The sequence below is a fragment of the Vulpes vulpes genome, chromosome 8, assembly GCF_048418805.1.
Source record: "Vulpes vulpes isolate BD-2025 chromosome 8, VulVul3, whole genome shotgun sequence".
In the NCBI taxonomy this organism is placed as follows: Eukaryota; Metazoa; Chordata; class Mammalia; order Carnivora; family Canidae; genus Vulpes; species Vulpes vulpes.
In genome coordinates, this window is record NC_132787.1 from 95,621,276 (window position 1) to 95,636,617 (window position 15,342).

General features: G+C 38.0%; 1 long non-coding RNA gene across 1 annotated transcript in view; it reads left to right on the forward strand.

Moving 5' to 3' along the window:
- Positions 1 to 3,602: 3,602 nt before the first annotated feature.
- The window catches only part of LOC140600025 (uncharacterized), an 88,548-nt gene continuing 76,808 nt past the window's right edge, over positions 3,603 to 15,342 (forward strand). The window contains exons 1-2 of the long non-coding RNA XR_012003213.1: positions 3,603 to 3,768; positions 9,768 to 9,851. This is a non-coding gene — a long non-coding RNA (uncharacterized lncRNA). The remainder of the gene's footprint in view (positions 3,769 to 9,767; positions 9,852 to 15,342) is intronic.

Consider the following 15,342-nt stretch of genomic DNA (forward strand, 5'->3'; position numbering starts at 1 on the left):
ATACTGACCTCAAAACTCTGCCCTGAACCAGTTCGGATCCCTTTGATTCGTACCTTAAATTTTCTTATGGTCTGCCTTCTTAAAAAGATGCAGTTCTCAGGTTTATCTTTGGCACTCAGAAATGATGCTGTTTCCAGAACACACATTCTAGTTTAACACCTACTCTGTGTGACCTTGGACAAAACTCTACCTTCTTATTAACTCACTGTTTCATTAAGTGTTTCTGAGTGACCACCTGTATCAGGTCTTTGTTGAAAATGCAGATTCTTGGAGCGCTGTCACAGACCAGCTGCATCAGAATATTCAAAAGCAGTGCTCAGGGAATGTGCATTTCTTTTACAAATAGGTAATTCTCAAAAACAATGAAAATTGGCAAACCACTTGCCTAACTTATAAGGACACTGCCACTTGTAACATCTAAACGATCTCAAAGTATCATTTCAACTGAGACATTGGAGGAAGTGCCATGTTGCCAATTTTACTAAAAGTCCTTCTTCCCAGGTAAGCTTTGTTAGAACAACCTTGAAATGACAACATGAAAACCAAAAGTGCCATTAGGCCCCATTTATTATCTGCAGTTACTGGTTAGTTTTATGGGTTTTTTTTTTTTCAAGCCATTGCGTACAAATTATATTTTCTAATGTGTCAGCATTTTTCTAATTCAAATTTCCACTAGTAATCTGTTTTGCTGTGAATACTGGGTAAACTTCATGCCCAGCAGCTAAAATTTCTGGATGCAACAACTCATTTACAAAATTCTCATATATTCATCAAGGAATGAAAGCATGATTTTGCAGAATTGAATTTTAAGAGCTCTGATGCAACTGAAAATTATATGGACCAATTTCCTCATTTTAAATTAGAAGCATTAACATGACTTTTCTCTTCCCATCCCCATCTCAGCCCCCAACTCATCATAGCTTGCCTAATTCTAAACATCCTCCGGCTCTAATGCCATACTCTTAGCCTTGCCAGATCTCCCCTTCTGTGCTGTGTTAGTACTTCACCTCAAACCCTCTATGGAAGGTAGTACATCTGATATTAAGCATCTCTCTCTCTCTCTTTCTCTCTCTCTCATGAATTCTTGAAAACAGAAACTGTATCTTCTTAATCCCTGTAACTTGTAGGCAGTAGCAGGTACCCAGTGGGTGTTTGATAAATTTTAATTGGGAAAAACTTGGCATAGGGCATACTGGGAGGCAGTAGAAGAATTAACACAGTCATTACTATTAATTGCAGACATTTATTTAGTTCTTGCCATGGATGGGTTCTAAGTGTTTTACAGCAATATCACACTTAGTTCTCATAACAACCACAAAACCATACATTATTGTTTTCCCATTTTAGTGTAAAAAAAAAAAAACCTGAGGTATTGACAGATCAAATAACTTGCCCTTGATTATAAGGCTAGAGAGAGAGAGAGAAAGCTGTGATTTGTAAAGGGAAGTGTGAATCCAGAGAGCCTTCTCATTACCACAACATACTGCTGCTCATAGTGGCACATGAGGGTCTTCTTCCCACACCCATGCTTTCCCATCATGCACACCCCACCATGGTCAAAGATGGAAAACTCGACATCATGAAAGCCTGATGTTCAAGGGAATATTCTTACAGGTTAGAGTGCCTGAATTTCACAATATGGCCACAGAATTGAGAAGTGTCAAGAACAAACAATCAGAATGAATATATTTTTAACATCTTTAAAGATTTCTCATGATACAAGCTTATGAAGCCTGAGATACATGAAATCAGCCCATCAATAGTTGTTAAAGATATAAAAATACATAAATACTCATTTTTGGTCCCACTCCAGCTCCTAATTTAGAAGGAAGAGTCTATGCATGAGAGACCCATATGGAAATGCCAACATCTTTCTCATAATAAAACAAACTAGCAAATGTGTATGGAGCGGATAGGAAAACAACACAGAAGGTAGGTATGTGTTCACCCTCTACATAAACTATTACAGTTCTATGACTTAATTCAAGAACTCTGTTAAGAATTCTTCACTAAGGATTTCAGTTGTGTTCACTTTGTTTTCATCAACTGGTATGCCACATGCACCACCCTTACCCTGTGGCTTTTTGTGTACCTTCATCTGAATTGTTACTCGATTTTATGTCTTCTTCCCCTCCAAATATTAAATCCACCTCACCATCAAGTACATGTAGGTGGTAAATTAATCCAATTAATCAGAAACCTGAGGTTACCTGATTTCTCTGTGACCCCATAACATGCTAAATCACATTTATGCTATCCTCACTAGAGGGTATCACTATCATTCCAGGCTTCCTTGACTCTCACTTCAGCACAACTCAACCAACCAAGTACATTAAACTCTACCACCATTCTTGTCTAGTCCTTACAGTAACAATTTTGTAATCTTATTCACCCTACAGGTACCTTTACCTACATTCTTCCTTTTTCATATTCCTTATTGGAGAACATCACAGTATTGGTGATTTTGAAGATATTATAAGGTAACTATCTGTATGTCTGTCTCTCTCAGAGAGAGGCAGTGTGAGCTCCTAGAAATCAGGAGCAACATTTTTTTTAACTGCTCTTCCCCACAGGGTGCCTAATATAGAATCTTGCTTAAATAACTTGTTAATAAATATATGCTAATTTAATAAAACAAAAAAGATATAATAAAGCAAATCTTTCACTTGAATGCACAGTGTTTACTTCTAGCACTGGCACCACTTCCAGTAGGTTTTTCTTTTTTCAAGGGTTTTGTCATAGAATTAAAAAAAAAAAACCCAGAGTCTTTCATTACTCTTATTGGCCACACTTTTTGCAATGTGTTATAATGTGATGTTGCAGCTCATTTCATCAAGAAGTGGAGTTTATTTCCCCTCCACTTGATTCTAGGCTAACTGTGTGATTTGCTTCAGCCAACAGAATTCAGCAGAAATGATGGTGTGCCAATTCTGGACTACCCTTCCAAGACCTCGCATGCTCTGTTTGCTCTTTGGAACCCTGGAACCACCATGAAGACAAGCCTGGCTGGGGCTGCTGCAGGACTGGAGACAGTTGTCATAGTCATCCTATTGCTCCAGCCAACAGCCAACCAACCCTAGAAGCATCACTGCTTCACTGACCAGATACAGAAGAGGGGATCTGTACAGTTGACTGCAGATACAGAAGAGGGTCAAGATGAACCCAAAATTGCCCAACTGATTCCAGCCTAAATTATAAACTAAATAAATGGCTGTTTAAAGCCACTAAATTTTGGAGCGATTTGTTACACATTAGTTACAAGTTCTAAGTGTTGACATCTAGTGATTTTAATCTCCATTTGTAGTAAACAAGAACCTACAGCTGAGGCCTCAGAGGCCCTAACTACAGGTTGGACCCTACCCTGGCTTTTTTATCAGCCCTCTGGTATAGGGTGTCAGATTACCAATGCTCCTCACTACTTTGGCTTCTGCTGTTGCTCTCCAGGTTTGCTCAAACTTGAGAGTTTTAATCTCATGTTAATAAATATGTGGCTGTTCAGGCAATTTGTTTGGGTATAATTATGCCAGTCTCCTAGGAAATTACTGCCACCTAAGTTATTACAGATTCACCTTGGAGACACTGCATCTGGCTGGTTCTTGTTCAGTCAAGTGCTCCCTTGCCAGAGACCAATACATAATGCTCTAAAGCTCTCTCTGCTTAAATTCCTCTTCCTTTTTGGCATGATTCTTGCTAGCAACTCCCTGCATAAAACACAGCTCTGGAGAATCAAAGGAACTGATATGTCCAGAGGCACACTGCAGCAAAGAGGTAAGAGATTTTTAAACTTAAAAAGACAATGCAAGCTTGAATTGCAGTTTTTATTTTTCTTTCCTTCTTATTGTTTTGAGAAAATGAGGCTATTTGTGCTTCTATGGAATGGCCTGTCTCACAGAAGAACTGACAAAATTTCAATGTCCAGGAGCTAGACATCTTTGATCTAGGGATTTTGTGGAAGTTCCTTCTCTGGAAAGTCTATTTCTGTTGGGTCCTTTAAAGAATAGTGATCTGCAGCTATAATAAAGTAGATAACTTAACAAAAAAAGATCTTTGTGCCTCTGAGCAGTAGCACATCAAGGCCAGAGATGTCTACCCCAGGTACAAGTAATAAAAGGGAATATTATCTATGGAGAATTTAAGAACAATAATGAAATGGACCAAAAGTCAGTGTGCTTTTTATTATTACCATGAGTCAGCACTTCTAAGCAATGTCAGTGATAAGCTACTGCTTTTTGTGTATGTTCCATCAAAACTGACCTCAGTGCACCTGCCTCCTTATGTGTGCTCTTCTCTTCAAAGGAGCCCTGTAAGGAGGCTGCAGACTTATCTCAATGATTCTGGCAAGGCTTAGACCATTTCAGGAATCTTCCTACAAGAGCTGCCTTCAGGTGTTCTCTTCAATTAATAGTCTCAATGATGATAAATACATATTCTTACAGGTTGGAAGCCAGACTGTTCTTTGCCACCCCATCAAGAAGCCAGCATAAGGATTCTTGGCCCTCTCATGCATGGGAGGGCAAGGATCGGGAACATAGCTACCTCAAACCACATGTTCTAAATCCAGAACTACATATGTGAAGATATAAGAAATCTCAATGAGAAAAGGAAAATACAAAAATCAAAAGGAATTAAATAAGCAAACTGGAAATGAAAAATACAACATTAGAAATTAAGACTCCATTTGATGATATTAACAGTAGACTGATAACAGAAAAGAAGCAAAGAACTATAACTGAAACATATAAGTAATCCAAACTGAAATACAAAAGAAAAAGTAGTGTAAAAATACTGAACATAGCATTAGAGATCTGTAAGACAATATTAAATAGCTTAATATATGTGTAATTAAGTCCTGAAAGAAAAAAGAACAAAGATCAGTAGAAATATCTGAAGAGCTGCTAGTAGAGAATTTTCAAAAATTGATGAATGATTTCAATCCACAGATTAAAGAAGCTCACTGAATCAAACAGGGTAAATCAAGTCAAAATAATGCATAATATACTTTCAAAAACTAAAGCTACAGAAAAATTATTAAACGCAGCTAGAAAAAAAAAGATTATGTATGAGTAAAACTGATATAATAAGAAGTTGAGGTGCCTGGGTGGCTCAGTCGGTTAAGTGTTCAACTCTTGATTTTGGCTCAGGTCATTAGTGATCTCAGGCTTGTGAGATAAAGCCCCACATCAGGCTCTGTGCTGGACATGGAGCCTGCTTGAGATTCTCTCTCTCCCTCCCCCCACCATCTTTCTCTCCCTCTCTTAAAAGAAAAACAAAAAACAAACAAAAAACGCTATCTTATCACCAAAAAAAAAAAAAAAAAAGTCAAAAGTCAAAGAAACAGAAGGTGTAAAAGTTGAAAGAAAAAATCCTGCCAATTTAGAAATCTATCATTAAAAAAAATGAAGGCAAAATAATGGCATTCTAGACAGAAAAAAGTCAACATGATTCAATTTCAAAAGATCTTCACTCAAGAACTACTACTAGGAGAATTTCTTCAGGCTGAAGGGAAATATAATGGATGGAAATTAAGATGAGCAAAAGTCATGGTAAACTTGAATAACACTAATATTAGATAACAGTATTTATCGATGTTAATTTTTTTCAGTTTGGTATTATACTATGATTGTAGAAGATTTTTGTATTTGGATAATTGGGATACTTTCTTTTATTATTTTTATAATTTTCTGGAAGTTTGATAACATTAAATAATATTAAAAAGTATATTAAAGGAAGGAACAAAGTTAAAGGATTTATAGCACTTGATTTCAAAATTTACTATAAGGCTACAGCAATCAAGAAAATTCTGGTATTGATACGTTATGGATAGATCACATCTATATATTATAGTTGATCAATAAAATACAATGGAGAGTCCAGAAAGAGATCCCTACAAATATGCTGATTTATGACCAAGGTACTGAAGCAATTTAATAGGGAAAGATCGTCTTTTCAATAAATTGTACCAGAACAAGCAGATACCTAAATAAAAAAAGAAATTAACCATAACCTTTATTTCACACCAATCATAAAAGTCCATTTAAAATGGGCACTGAGGGGGGCACTTGATGAGATGAGCACTGGGTGTTATATGATTTGTTGGCAAATTGAAATCCAATAATATATATATATACTATGAAACTTCTAGAAGGAAACCGAATAATTTTGAAACCTCTGTGTAGGGAAAATTTATTATATGGGAAACTAAAAGCACAAACTTTAAAATAAAACAATTAATAAATTGGACTTTACCAAAATAAAAACTGTTGCATTTTGGAAGACACAGACAAAAAAAATGAAAAAGCAAGCCCCAGACTGGGTGAAATATTACATATAGAAAATATTATATGTATATGGCAAAGAATTTATATCCAGAATATAGCACTCTTACAAATCAGCAATAAAAAATTTAACAATGCAATAAAAATTTGGGCAAACACTTGAACAGACACTTCATAAATAAAAGATGCACAAATGGCCAATTTATAAACACATGAAAGATATTCAATGTGATTAGTCATCATGAAAATGCAAATTTAAAAACTGAGATATCATTTATGACCACCAGAATGGCTAATGGCTAAAAATAAGATGGAGGATACCGTATGTTGGTGAAGAATTGGAGTAATGGGAGCTCTCATAATGGTGGGAATATAAAATCATTCAATATCTAGGAAGAAGTGTTTGGTAGCTGTTAAAAAAGTTAAGGAAACATGTACCCTATGACTCAGCAATTATATATCGAAGTTTGTACCCAGGAGAACTGAAAATACATGAACACAAAAGACATGTAACAGCCTTATTCATAATAGGAAAAAACTAAAAACAAGCCAAATGTTCCTCAACAAAAACACTAATACATAAATTCTGGTGTATTCATACAAGGGGATACTATTAAACAACAGAAAGAATAAACTAATACATCTCTATGGGTGGATTTCAAATACATGTCAAGAGGGGCACCTGGGTGGCTCAGTGGTTGAGCATCTGCCTTTGGCTCAGGGCATGATCCCAAGGTCCTGGGATAAACTTCAGCATCGGGCTCCCTGCATGGAGCCTGCTTCTCCCTCTGCCTGTGTCTCTGCCTTTCTTTCTGTCTCTCAAAGAAAGAAAGAAAGAATTTCTTTAAAAAATAAACATATTAAGAGAAAGAAATCAAGCTCAAAAAGTACATGCTACTACATACAGACGAAATCAAAGAATGGGCAACACTAAAATGATGGAATCAGGAAATTGAGAGCCTCTGGACTGGGAAGGAACACAAGAGAGTTTTTGGAAGTAAAGAAAATATTCTAGATTTTATTTTGAGCACTGGCTACATGACTGTATGTGAATGTCAAAATTCACATACAATATGAACAATTTAGATAAGTGTGTTTTATTGTATGCAAATTATACCTCCAAAAACTAAGGACAAGGAGGGGAGGAAAGACGGAGGAAGAGAGGGAGGAGGGAATGGCAAGGCAATGAAGACAGAGCACATGCTAATATCTGAGGTAAAATATGCCAAATTAATCAAAACAGACATTTAAAAATTCACCGTAGCTATCCTAGATCTTTCAAAACAAACAAACAAACATTGTTACACATTTTTCAAGTTAACCTACCATTACATTTCCAAGAAAATTAACAATCCAACTGTAAAATCTGCTCTTTTCACATGTGGATAGAGTAGAACCCATAGAAACTGATTTTTGTTTTAATGCTGAGGTCTTAAAATCAGATTGCTGGGTGAATTTCATGCCAAAATGAGTGATTATTTCAAGGTTTGAAGTTGTACACAGCAGGCCCTATGCCCTCTCTCTCTCAGGTATCCAGTAGATAACAGAGCTTCTTTCTATACCGCAGCAGGATGTAGAAAGTTTCCTCAAGAACATAAATTCAAAAGTTTTATTAAGAAGCTTCTGGAAACATCCTAGTCTAAGAATTAAAATTTCAGCTTCGGCAGGCTCTTTTATTTCATCCTTTCTCCATTTAAAACAAACAAACTGCACACCTCAACAATGAAGATCTGATGCTCTCAGAGAGGTTCCTATTTGAAAGTAAATATCAGGTATGTTTATTGGTTTAATTATTTGGAGATCATGTATTTAAACTTCACCTTTAGCAGATGATATAGGGAAGTTAGGGGAAAATCTGCTTGAAAAGAACAGGTGGACTAGTATAGGAAATAATGTTAGGGTGTTCTTTATTCTAACAATGGAAGTACCACCTATTTCTCCAGGCTGTGTTTTCTTTTTCCAGTTTAAACTTTCCAGAGATGACTATAATCAATTTCTGATCATCAGATCTGAAGATTCAAGCACTTCTGTTATTTTTCTTTAAATTTGTTTATTCTGATCATCAGATCTGGAGATTCAAGCACTTCTGTTATTTTTCTTTAAATTTGTTTATTCCATCTTTCAATCTCTCAGGGAGAGGAAGCAGGAAATCCTCCTCCTCCTCCTCCACCTCCTCCTCCTTCTCCTCCTCCTCCTCTCCTTTTTCTGATAATGTTCAAGTAAATGTGACATTTTATTGATTGATTGATTGATTTATCTATCTATTTATTTATTTTTGGATTTTTTGGAGAGACAATGTCAATTAAAACTCCTTTCCCTCCCCATCTTTTCCCTGGAATAACAGCTAAATTCCAGGGGACTTTCTCAGTACCTAGAGATAATTAGGGGAAAGAACTCTCATCTGAGATTATCCCACGAGCTCAGTTGGAAAGCCCTAAGATATAACTTATCTCATCTGTCTTTGACTGTAGATATGTCTAGTTCTCCAAAATTGGCATGCCAACAAACACATTTTTTGAGCCAGCCCTCATCTGCCTCTGCACTCACTGTCTATACTACCAGTTCTTGGCTGTGTCCCTTACCCAGTTGCTAAACACCTTTAAAACACCAGATCTCCTTCTCAGTTATTTTCTGCACCTGCTCAGGGGTGAATAAAACTAGTTTGGCTGTGGGGTTTTTTTCCCCTTTGTCATTTTTCTTCAGGGGAAGAAAAGGGTCTTTTTAGTTGTGTCAGACTTGTGCTATAATGATGGGTAAAGTGATGTAGTATATAAAAAGGACAGAGACTTAAGCTCTCAAAGATATAGAGTCACTGTGATTATAGGATTTGTCAAATGAAGTTTATTGACTGAAATCACGGTGCCAAATGTGTCACTTTTCAAATATTACTTACTCATGCAATACATATTTATTGGATGCACACTATGTGCCAGGTGCCAAACTAGAAGCTGGGGCCACACAGAACAATGATAAGAAAGACATAATCTCTGCCCTCTTGGACTTCAACTAGAAAGGGAAGCCAAAGAGTGGATAAGTACCTCCAGGTTTAGCATCAATTTGGGGAAAGAACCAGGGGTGCCACAAGAGCACATGAAATAACCCTAACTCTTAGGAGAAAGGGGAATATTCAACAATGTTCTCTCCTGGTTTTTCATTACTTAATTACTAAATATTTTTATACTCTATATAATGTACCCAGAATTACACTAGGCATTGAGATTCTTAAATTTGAAACTCAGGAGTCTTACCTTTCTACAAAGAAATGGTGATCCTAATTATAATATAAGTGTCAATAAGACTTTAATTCATACATTTGCTAATGGCTATCCCTGCTGTTCAAAAACAAATACAAATGTGATTTTCTCTGCTCAATTGCCCTCTGTTCCACCTTTCCACTGAGATTTCTCAGCAGCATCTACTTGTGACACTCACTCAATAAAGAAAGAGTTGACAGCAGTGAGAAGTTGGACTAATCTTCTAATCTTGTCCTAGCCAGGCACAGGAGCCCTCCAGGTTCAGACTCAACCAGTGGCCAGACAAGAGTAAGCAGCAGATCAAAATGCAGCAATCCCAAAGGTAAAGTAACCACCACTGCACTCCCCCCTCCTGCTCTCTGAGATGGTAGTCTGCTTCCTCAGCAGAGTCAAGGTTATTTTCCCATAGTAAGACCAAGACAACTCCTTTTTGGTGCTCACACTATTCACAGCTACCGCTGACATCCCATGGTGTCTGCTCCAGAGGTCAGGCTGCAACTTTTGATTCACACCATTTGATTAAAAAAATCAGAGATGTGTTGCCCTTGGAAATAGGCTGCAGTAAAAATAGATCAAAATATCCAGTGTCTCCAGGAAAGCTCAGGTTATTGTCTCTTTATCCAATTTTTTTAAATTTGTAAAGGCAGGAAGAGCTCTAGGTCTCTGAAGAAATTGTACAGCTAAGAGTAGATTTAATAATATAAACTTTTCTCCTGCACAATAAGAGTGACTCACAGAAATCTGAACTCACGAAGCATTTAGGGTTGTGACATCCTGGGGAAAAGCAAGGAGTTAGAACTCATATTTATCTTTCCATAATTAGAATTTGCTCTAGCTGTCACAAGGAACATCGCAGGGCTCTGAGACACCAACAGCATTCAAATTTAGAGTAATACTGAAAATGAAGGCATATTCTACTTTCAAGCAGATCAGTTTGGGGAAATATCCCAAAAGAAGACGTGTCATTCGGAGTGTTATTTAAACTCCATGGTTTCTCTGGAGTTACTTCTACCTCCCAGGCATACCCATCTACTTGAAAGAGACACTGGCTGCACATTAAATATCTCCAAAGACCTTTTTGGAAAGAGAGATTAATGTGAGTGGTCATTAAAAGCTGTGTCAGGGCCTCGTAAACACAGGCACCATGCAGAGTTTACAGAGCAATCCATCAATCAACAACAATCCTTGAGGGCCTATTCCAAAGGCAGTGGGAGCCACAGAAGGTCCTTGACCAGATGACTGGCATATGGAAACGGCTCTCTGTCTTATGGAGATGGTGGACTGGCAGTAAGGGCAGCTGGAGGGGAAAGCCAAATTGAAGACAGTGCAATGGGTAAGAGCCATTTGAGAGCCTAACCTGGGTCAGGAATAGTGAATATGAAATATTTGACTATAAGAAGCCTCAGAGGTGTGAAACATCAGTGCCTAAATAGGTGGAGGTAGGTCTGGAATCCAGATAACTGTGTTCTGGAAATGAGTGAGGCAGTGTAAGCATCAGATAGAGAAAGGTCAGAACACAGAGCAGCCTCGGAGGGATGAAGATGCTGAAATTTAGGTAATGTTGGAAGAATCTGAAGAGCAAAGAGTCTTCAGGAGTATTTGAGAACAAATTACAGCTGAGCAGCATGGAGACCACATCTTGACTCTTCCCCACTCCCAAATTCCATAACCACCCCCTCCATTGAATTGCTTTCCCCTTAGTAACCACAGGTCTCAAAGCAGCTTCTGTAAGCCTTATTCTAATTTTTGGCTTCAGGCTCCCGCATTGAATCTAAGGCAGGGCAGAGGAAGTCTGCTGTGCACAAAGCCATCCCTATCTACATATCCCAGGCATTCCCAAGGGAGGAAAAGCACAAAGTGTTTTGGAAACATAAGCATGTTAAGGGAAAAGTCTTCTATCAAGGCCACAAGAAGTATTGCAGATCCATGAAGGCACAATTAGCAGCTACAGAGATTACTGCCCCAGTAATGTAGCATAGAGAGACACTTGCAAAGACAAAGGGACGTGGGAGGAAAATAAATCAAAGAGGCAAAGAGGAAACTTTACCCTTTCATAATGAAGCTCTTTTCCCTTAGAGTTGGACAGAGCAGATGAAAAAGATATTTCAGTTAATTTTGTGTTGCTTCTTTTTGGTTGGCAAGGTCCCTGAGAACTTCCCAGGGATAATCTGAAACCAGCCACCATATGTAGAGGGTAGGGAGAGACCAAAGAAAGAGGCCGGGCCACTCCAGACTTGTATGTGATAGGGGACTTACGTATAAGGCTTGTCTTGGGCAGCCACAAACTTAGTATCTCCAAATCCACCCACCACACCTTAAAAGTTTATACTCTACAGAGACTGTAACTGGGTTCAGTCATGTATACCATCCAGATGTTCTCAACACCACATCACTATCTCAAGGCTATATCCTTAAAGTAGCCTTTGGAAGAGGGAAAGACAAGCAGAAATCATATTCCAAGGACAGGGGAGGAGTAAGGAGGCTGTAATTCCTCAGGTCTAGCTCATGGTTCAACCAGTAGTCATGTCTTCTTGATGACCTCCTCCAACACTGCTAGAATCCATTTAATCCTCAGCAGTGTGTAACATTGTCTTTCTCTTATGCTTATTTTGTCTATTGTCAAGTCATTGCTTTTGTTTAATGTAACAAATGTTCATTGAATGTTCTGTGTTATATAGTACTCTGCTAGATGCTAAAGGGTGTCAGGTTAGGGCAGAAGGTGGCTAAAGCAAAGTGGGAAAATGGTATATAGGAGGAGCCACAGGGCTATGGAGGGAATCTTGATTCAAGGTTCTAGACTGAGTCCTTGATGTCAGGATCGGAAGAAGTCAATTCTTAAAGTCCATCATAGCAGTCAAATGGATGACAGAGAAACAAGCAATGGTTAGAGGGCAGGAGAATAAGCTCAGTGAAAACATCCCACTGGAAAAAATGCAGAATCAAATAGTTGGACAAGTTCTGAAGATCTTCAGAGATCTGTGAAAGTGTTCCCAGAACATGCAGTGCAGATTGCAAGTAACAAAACACTCTCATGGTAGAAAGGGGCATAGACTGAGATGGACAATATCCCCAGCTTCTCTCATCTGCTCATATATGACCTTAGCAAAGCTCCCTGGGCCTCAGTTTTTCCAAATATCCAAGAAGGAAGTTAAGCTGCATACTTCCTATCACGCCAGTATGGCCCTGCCTTTTACAACTCTGTTTTGCAGTGCAGTGGGGCTCTGTTCTTCCTAACAACATTTTTAGTGACATTCATTCTCTATTCCCCATAGTTCCTTTTCATCTCATCCTAAAGTTTTTTTTTCCCTGATAAGTGAAAATATCATAGATTCTCTATCTACTCCAGGTCCTACTGGAGATCACTCATAAGCAAAATAATAAATTAAATCCACCCTAAAACTCCCCTTCATTCTCCTTCAAAAAGAGAATCATTGCTATCTAGAGTGAGTATGCATCCATAGCTTCATAATGCAGGCTTCCTTGGCTGTGTGTGGGGAAAGAGGAAGCAGGGGAAATAAGGCTACTCCTTAGGTGGAAGCCAGAGCATGTTAAATCAGATATGACCTACCTTTGCAATATGTCATTTCTGAATTTGTTTGCACATATTAGGAGGGAGCAGATTTTCCTGATGTTATTTCATCATGAACATGATGACAGAAACCTTAGAAATGAAACAAATATTCAAAGGGCTCTCTGACTCCCTAAAATCCATCGGGTCAGGCTCGATCTTTTCTCTGTGCCATCCTATATGTAATTCTATTAACTTTATCAGTCTAATGCAGTTGTCTTTCTGCACAAGTATTTCAAGTATAGAGATCACATCTTCTAAATCACCTTGGTATTGCCAGTGCCTCACACAGTATGTGGCCCTGGGTATGTGCCCAATAAATACTTCTGTAGGCACCCAATGAAAATGCAAATGAATAAACATGGCAAGTGGGTAATGTCCTAGTTTTAATAGGTCACCAATGGCTCTTTACAGCTTCAAAGACATGTGCTATTGGATTACTCTCTGCCAAAGAACTCATCTGTGTGCTTCACAATTATTCCTAAATAGTGTATGTGTGTAATAGTAGAAGCCATGATTTGAGCTTCTCAGCGTGCCAGATCGTGGGCTGTTAGCTCATTTAATTCATGCAACAACCCTGTAGACTCTATCATTATTGTTATTTTATAGAGGAGATAACAGACACTAAGGGAACTAATATAACTTACTCAAGGTTATTTCATGAGCCTGATTTCAAAAATCCAGAGCTAACTCCAAATCCTATGCTCTAAACCATGATGAAATATGTCTCTCTAGAGGCAGCTTAACAGACGACGTGGTCAATGTCCCAGAATATGTTACCTCACAGAAGATTTTATGTTGATGAATCAGAATAGCCAGTCAAAAGGTCACTAATCCAGCATATAATCCAAAATCTCCCACTGACTTGCTAGGTGACTAGGATAAAATGCTTACTTTTTGGATTTAGGGCTACTTGTTTGCAAATAATGGGTATTAGCTCTGAAATCTCTTTCTAGAATATATTATGACTCTAACAGGCCATGTGTTTTAACACATTTTTCCCTCTAACAGCTTTTTCTCATTGGCTACATCTCTTGTCACCATTCCTTGCAAATGCAGACGTACTTTTCAGTTTCAAAAAAGAAGACAACAGTAAAAACTTTGGGCTAAGTGGAGTATGAAAATGCACAGGAAAGGATTGTTAACTGAGTTTGACGTTGGAGGTGACATTGCTAATTTCTACCACCTTTTCTGTCTTTATGAAATGTACAGAATGACAAAATATCTGTCAAGGAGTGGCATGATTCCCTGTCTTATCACAGATCTGTGCAAATTTAAAAGCTATGCAGAAGGTCAGCGAAAAAAGAGGAAAAAGGAAGGGTAATGTATGCCAAGTAATAATTGAAGCCAAAAAAGAAGGTTTAGTAGGTTTCTAAGATGCAAAAGGAAAAATTGGGAAACATAAAATAAACATTCATTTAGAAAACAAGATGTAATCACCCCCTTTGGTTGACAGGAATTTCAAAAATAATGGTAAATGAGTGAATAGCACTGGAATTTATTTATGCAATTCAGCTGACTGGCTACTACAGTCACTCTTCTCCTATGTGCAAAGTACTGTGCTGGGTGATACTAGGAGAAACTCTGGGAAAGTATCAGCTACAACCTGTCCTCTGGGACACCATCTCATAGCACAAGAACAAAACATGAAATAACAAAAAAATTCATAAAATATATGATGTAATTATTCCTAGACCCAGCACTTCACTTGACAAGAAATAAATATTCAAACAAGGATTTGAATGGAATTGAAGTGAAATGGAAGTCTCTGTAGTACCAATCCCAACTGGTAAAGATCAGAGATGAGCTGGTCTAGACAGGTTTCATAGAAAAGATAAAGTCATCCTGGGCTTCAAGGACGGGCAAGATTTTTTTTTAAATATTTTATTTATTTATTCATGAGAGACAGAGAGAGAGAGAGAGAGAGAGAGAGAGAGGCAGAGACACAGGCAGAGGGAGAAGCAGGCTCCATGCAGAAGCCTGATGCGGAACTCGATCCTGGAACTACAGGATCACACCCGGGGCCAAAGGCAGGTGTTAAACCGCTGAGCCACCCAGGGATCCCATGGATGGGCAAGATTACAGATCAATTGATCTTCAACATATTTAGATAAGTACCTCCCAGGATTTATAGCATCTTTAAAACTGTGGTCAATAAAACTTAGAAATTTTTCCCTCTCACTGGATATCCAAATTGTATCTAACTTGGGACACAATGTGAAATACTGTGTGCATGACTGGTCTA